This window comes from Schistocerca nitens, chromosome 11 (genome assembly GCF_023898315.1).
Source record: "Schistocerca nitens isolate TAMUIC-IGC-003100 chromosome 11, iqSchNite1.1, whole genome shotgun sequence".
NCBI classification, from domain to species: Eukaryota; Metazoa; Arthropoda; class Insecta; order Orthoptera; family Acrididae; genus Schistocerca; species Schistocerca nitens.
The window spans coordinates 34381446-34388625 of NC_064624.1; the positions used below are offsets into that span (position 1 = coordinate 34381446).

The 7180-nt window shown below is 37.9% G+C and overlaps 1 long non-coding RNA gene across 1 annotated transcript; it reads right to left on the minus strand.

Moving 5' to 3' along the window:
• Positions 1-5927: 5927 nt before the first annotated feature.
• On the minus strand, positions 5928-6467 carry LOC126213462 (uncharacterized). Its single transcript, XR_007541187.1, has 3 exons — positions 6324-6467; positions 6132-6202; positions 5928-5957 (listed from the first exon to the last, which is right to left on the minus strand). It is a non-coding gene; the product is annotated as an uncharacterized LOC126213462 (long non-coding RNA).
• Positions 6468-7180: the final 713 nt, after the last annotated feature.

Consider the following 7180-nt stretch of genomic DNA (forward strand, 5'->3'; position numbering starts at 1 on the left):
GTATGATACACACATACCGCACACGACAGACACACGAGAGCAAAACACACCACGACTACAACACATACCACGATGTGCAAACACAAACACAAGCTATTATCTTGGTAAACCACAGCAACATTATCGTAATTACTCGCCAGCAGAACATAGCAGTAATTACGGTGGAATAAATCCATATCACAATGCGAAGGAAGAAGAAAGCTTAATGAAACACAGGCAATTTCAGATTTTTATCCCAGAAAAACGAACCATTCATCCGGTGATTTTTCTTAAATCTTTTAGTAACGCATTTCCACGTACTTGGAGTGACCGGAAAAAGATTTCATATATTGTCGGTTACATCCAAGGCGATGCAGCTGTCTGGACATACAGTCAAGCTGACGTATGTACCACGTACAGTGAGTTTGAGCGTGCTTTTCTAAACAAATTCTGGTCGCAATCCGTCCAGGAGCGACTCAGAAGACAAATTCTAGAACCTGAAACATTTAACAGTAAAAATGGCAACTTACGCAGATACTTTGAAAAATACTTGAACATGGGACATTTTTTAGATGAACCAGTCGCAACACGCGATATACTCCGTGCGTTGAAGGCCAAATTGCCTTTCAACATTAAAGAAAAACTCCTACATATCCCGGATCACGATCCAGACTATTTCTTAACAGCTTTAGATTCGGTTGACATGTTACTTGAAGATCAGCGCTTGGCGCGGCAGAACAGCAGCCACAATGTTTACACTAGTGGCATGCAAAACATGCAGGCTTGCCAACTCAATTCTGGCGCGCCCACAGTTGGAAACGCGGTACCGCAAAAACAGCAAACTCACATGCCGACGCAATATGGAAACCAAAATCAACACGCGTATTCCAATACAAACAACAGTTACAACAGTAATAACACTTCATGCGGCAATCCATACAAAAGGCACCGCGGTAATAACTACAACGGTAACAAAGCATACATTGGCAACAACAAAAACACAAACAGAAATAGAAATAATAATAACTACGAGCCAAGACAGCGTCAAGGCTGGACTCGTAACGATCAGTACTTTCATTCAAACACTGCTTTACCACAGCAGTCACCAGGACAAAATTGGAGCATACCTTACGACCAACAGGTAAGTTATAATGCGCAACAGCAACAACAACCGCAAAAGTTTGGAGATCACAATAGGCAATATCCGAATGTGAATATAATAGAAATGACACCTGATACACAACCTCAATCTGTGTCAGTACCTAGTACAAATGCTAATCCGACAAACTAGAAACAGTCACTTCTATGCCCCAGGTCGTGGCTGAAGAATTCTTGGGGGGCGACTTCAATGTTAATCAGTTATTTGACACCACAGTTGAACATCAGAATAATGATATGTTGAATAATTCTAAACAAAAATTACCTGTTTTATTTATAAGATACAACCACAATGACACTATATCAGATGAACTTTTGCAAGACAGTACACAATGTCGTTCAAACACAAATGAAATTGTTTTAGCATCCACCACTGGTGTAGTAGGAGGGATTCCAACTACTATTATCTTAGATACAGGTGCAGCTGTGAGCGTTTTGTCTTTTAATTTCTATAAAAAGATGTGTGAATTGGAACCTGTGCCTGAGTTTCCTGCCCAAAACTGTAAAATAACTACTGCACTAGGTAATAAGTCATGTAGGGTTACGAAGCAAGTTTTTGTAAACATTAAAATAGGTAATGGAACCGTACAATGGCCATGCCTGGTTGTACAAAACCTTGTGACAAATTGCATATTAGGAATAGATATTATGAGCGAGAAGGACTGCATTATAGACTTCTCCAAACGTAAATGTATTTTAAATGATAGAGGCAGTGTAATTATTATTGATTTGGACAGGAGAACTCTAAAGCATGACAAACACTGTACAGGGTACAAGGTTCAGTTAGTACTTGACAATGACATTCAAGACACGCACACACACTCATCTGACACAGAGCTAATGGACTTAAAAACATTGCTTGATCATAAGATAAATGAAGCTACAGCTCTCAGTGTACATGAACGTATAAAACTACAGGAAGTGTTATCCACATATTTACAAGTTTTTACCAAACGAATAGGTGTTATCAACACGTATGTGTACAAGATTGAAGTTAAGCCTCACAAGATCTTCTACCACAAGACATATAACGTACCGTTATCTCAACGACCTGCTGTGTGGCAAGAATTAAAACAAATGTTAGACTGGAAGGTCATTGAACCATCCACCTCACCTTACTGTAGTCCTCTACTTGTTGTCAAAAAATCAAATGGAAGCATTAGGTTAGTGTTAGACGCACGAGCAATTAATGAAATAATTTTACCAGTTCACACAAAACCCGAAAATTTAGAAGAGCAATTACAGAAATTTCTAGATGCAAAGTATTTTTCCACAATAGATCTCGCTAATTCATTTTGGCAGGTGGGTATTACTCCTGATTCTCGGAAATATACTGCATTTATGTTCGGGGGGCGAACCTATCAGTTTTGTGTTCTACCTTTCGGACTGAATGTCAGTTCTGGGGTATTCATTACAGCCCTGGATACCGTGCTTGGCGATGATTTAGTTGAGACAGTCACACACTATGTAGATGATATACTGATAGCTACACAGTCTTGGAATGAACACGTTGACACACTTCAAAGAATTTTAGAGAAATTTGCACAAGCTGGAGTCACAGCCAATCTTAGAAAATCAAAGTTTGGTTGCAGTGAGATAAAATATTTAGGACATATCATTAATTCACAGGGCATACGTCCTGATCCCAGTAAATTAGATGCTATCAGAAACTTTCCTAGCCCTCGAACTAAAAAGCAGTTAAAATCATTCCTTGGGCTATGTTCATTTTTCAGACGTTTTTTACCACAACCACTTTTGAACAGTAAACATCTGCTAAATCTACTCAGAAAGAATCAAGTTTGGATCTGGTCGGAACAGTGCCAGAATGACTTTAATACAATTAAACATGCCTTAGTGAATGCAAACTTATTGAGCCATCCAGATTTCAATTTAGATTTTTGTATGACTTGTGACGCTTCACGCACTGGCTTGGGATGTTGCTTATTTCAAGTTGTAAAGAATAAAGAAAAGGAACAGATAAGAATTATTGGGTTTGCGAGTCGTACTCTATCTGAATGTGAGCGTACATACTCCACTACTGAGTTAGAAACACTTTCCATAGTATGGGCATTCAAGAAATTCAATTACTATTTATTTGGAAAACACACAGTAATTTACACCGACCACCAGGCCCTGACATTTTTGTTAACTTGTAAACTTGTACATCCTAGACTATCACGATGGGCAGTTACACTTCAGAACTACTCTTTTGAAATTAAATACATAAGAGGTAAGGATAACACCATTGCAGACACTTTGTCTAGACTTCCACAAGGTATGAATGAAACCAACAGTGACTTAGAAAACATAAATGACTACAGGATTCTCTTAATGCAAGACAAGCAGTATCACCAATATTATATTGATATGTGCAGAAACATGGCTGAATTACAAAATTCTGATCCTCACTGGTATAAGATAATAACATTGCTGGTAGAAAAACACAATCATCCTTTGACTAAGCATTACAAGTTACACAATGATGTGTTATTTTATCGCCGACATCCAAATGCTACTAACTGGTGTGTATGCATTCCCAAGGAGTCTGAACGTAATCTTATTTGGCACACGCACATAGTTTGGGGTCATTATGGGACAAAAAAGTGTTTGGCGAAGCTCAGCACATACTGTTATTTTAGCAATATGAGAAGAAAAATTTACAGGGAACTGAAAACATGTGTCATATGTCAAAAATCAAAACCTCAGAATTTATCCACAAAAACAGATTTACATTCCATTTTACCCAGTAAACCCCTGGAAATTCTGTGTACTGACATCAGTGGACCGCATCCAGCAAGCTCTGGAGGCGTCAAATATATTTTGGCTTTTTACGATATATTTTCTAAACATGTAAAACTTTATGCTTTAAAATCCGCCACTGCAAATGCTATAATACGAAGATTCTCAAGTGATTACCTGACGCACGTGGGAAAACCTAAAGCAATTCTGTCAGATAATGCAGCATACTACTCTGGGTACAAATGGAGAAATTTCTTGAAGGACAATAACATTAAAGGTATATTTATTTCGAGGTTTAGTCCACAATGTAACGCGACTGAGAGACTTTTCCGTGAATTAAACCGATTCATGAGGACCTATATTTCATCAAAACATACTAATTGGGTGTCCTACCTAAGTCTTTTCGAAGACGTACACAATAACTTAAATATTTACGATACAAATTACACACCTAACAAGATAATGTTCAATTGCAAACAGAACGATCAGTGGATAGAACCATTACCTAGGCTGTCAGACAAGGAAATCACACCTGAACAGAAAATAAAAGAAGTTTTGACTACGTTGACACATCACGCACAGATACGAAACAAACATCACAGAAACATAATAAAAAGAAAACAAAAATTCGAGGTAGGAATGCTTGTACTACTTCGTACTCATTACAAATCTGTAGCACTCAAACGACGCAACGCTAAGTGGCGTCTGCTATATGAAGGACCTTATATAATTGTTAACATACCGCATCCTGGCGCGTATTTGTTACAACACCGTAGAACTAACAAGATTATTGGGCTATACGCACACCGAGATCTTAGAGCATTTCATGCTGAATAATGTCAAAGTCATATCCATCAAAACATTGCTAAGCAACTCGGAAAAACTCTGTTGCTACAACACAGATAGTAAGTAGTATAGAAATTTTCATTTCAGCGGTTCCAGTGACGCAGTTGAAGACAGAAGAACTTTTCTTTCAACGCCGCGGCACCACCGAGAAGACTGAATATTAAAGTAAAATTTATGATTACGTAGCAGTGAATGATACATAAATTTTTCACGGAACATTTGTGACTGTAGGTACCACTGACTTGGTATGACACCTGACGAACCGACAGACGTCATCTGTGAAGCGATCTTTTACTTCGAGAAATAGATTAGACGCACATCTCTCAGCAAGAAAAGCATCTACCAGTAGCCAAGGCCACACAGACACTATACACACACGCACAAAACGCGAGGAATCGAACAGTTTTCCGTCTCTTATTATTTTGAATATTTATTGAGTAGTGAAAACGCCTGGTCTTGCCTACTGATGTAATGAATGTTGTGTCTAACCTATCTTAATTTCAGATGACAACACAAAATAAACATCGATAAAATCCCAGCAAAACTCATAAAGAGGATGTAAATATCTGCAATTCATGTAATCAGAGGTGATACAATGTAATAACTCATAGCTATGTAATGATGATGTAAACATGTTTATGTGCAACTGTATTATGTTTATGCTAGGAAAATATGTGACGTGTGTATGTATAATTACTTATGTTATTTTTCTCTTTCAATGATGTATATTGTAACTGTTACTATGTAAAAAATTTTTTGAACAAAACGAGTGCCAAAAGGACATTGCACAGTGAACCATTGTTCACGGACATTAATGAACATTACTAACTCTGCAACTACGCAAAAACCTATGTGAAGGAAACTGTTAATGACATTCATTATGCAGCGTACCTATGTAAACGCGATGAACGATTTCTTTGATTAATAACTACGAACATTTAGGTGAGTGCATCGTCTAGTGACATTACTACAGTACCTAACTTCAAGATGTTAACGGGATTAAATGGACACAAAGTGCCTGTCCAGAAAACAACACGACGGGTGGAAGAATTTTGGTTGGAACTTCAGGGAATGAAATGTTCTCGAAATGTGACGGACACTCTTACCTGGACTATCCAAGGATCGACGTCAGCTACGTGCCGTCTGAGGTTCTGCAACCAAGCTTCCACGGAATGTAAAAAAAAAAAAAAAAACGAACTGCATGGGGACCAATTACTCGACGGGTCACGTCAGATCTGTAATAAACAATGCTTCTTGTCACAACGAACTGCATCACAACGACTATTATGGAAATGGGAAATGGACACGCTTATGTATTAATCACGTTGTTATACAACGATGTTACTGTGATCAAAAAAAAAAAAAAAAAAAAAAAAAAAAAAAAAAAACTTTACCACGACAACACCAACCTGTAAAAAATGATTGTGCAGCTGATGACTGTGAACTGAAATAACGACACGATGTGTATAGGTCAACGCACCTGAAACATACGGACAATTTTCTTTGTAGTATTTCAAAACAATACTATGTAACTAAGAAACATTCAACAATCTAAGTTGTATTGTGTTATAACAAATACTGTAAATTTAAAACTAAGTTACCTGTCATAGAATGTAGTCTTCATATGTAATCTTGGTTGAATATTTTCCTTGTGCAACGACTAAGATACGCGCACACACGAACAATATGGACTGCAATACTGTGCCGCGTGATCTAACTGTACGATATAACGGCAGTGCCGGAGTCACACAGACGCTTCAGCGCATGCGCGCACTCTATTTGCCAACATAAGAACTTTTACGGCGCACGCGCGTCTTTCAAATTTTGTACATAATGTGTATAATGTAAGTCATGTAAATAGTTGTAGATATAGATTTTCTTGTGCCTTTAGGTGAATTGCTCGCCTGCAGGTGTGTCCTTTCGCCTCGCAGTTCAGGGGGCAATATAAAGGCACATTTGCATGCCGAGCGTGGGTTTCCGCGGAAACGCGAGATATTAATTAAATATATAATCAGTGACTGATAAATAAAGCCTATGGCACACAACTGCAGCGCTGTGTCGCTGATAAGACAAAAGAATAATTACGACACTCATATGTTTGATTAAGAGAGGAGAGAGCTGAGGTAGAAGTGGTGCGAGAAGCACGTATTTTATTTTATTGTCTGGCACACCGCCATATTTTCATGTTATAGATGAATACTGGGAGTTGCAACCACACTAGGCACTCGATTCTGTATTGAATTTATATTTATAAAAGTAAGTAGGATTATAAACTGTAGGCTATTTCATTGAATATATCTGATTTAACTAACTGTGTAACTTTTTATGTTTAGTAGACAATCACCTCTGTACGACGTATTGGCATGGCTGGCAAATCATTGTAATATTGAGATTAGATCATGAGTCCGTACCTACCGCAGCAGTCTTTGGAAACGATTTAATTACGAAGTCCGATTAT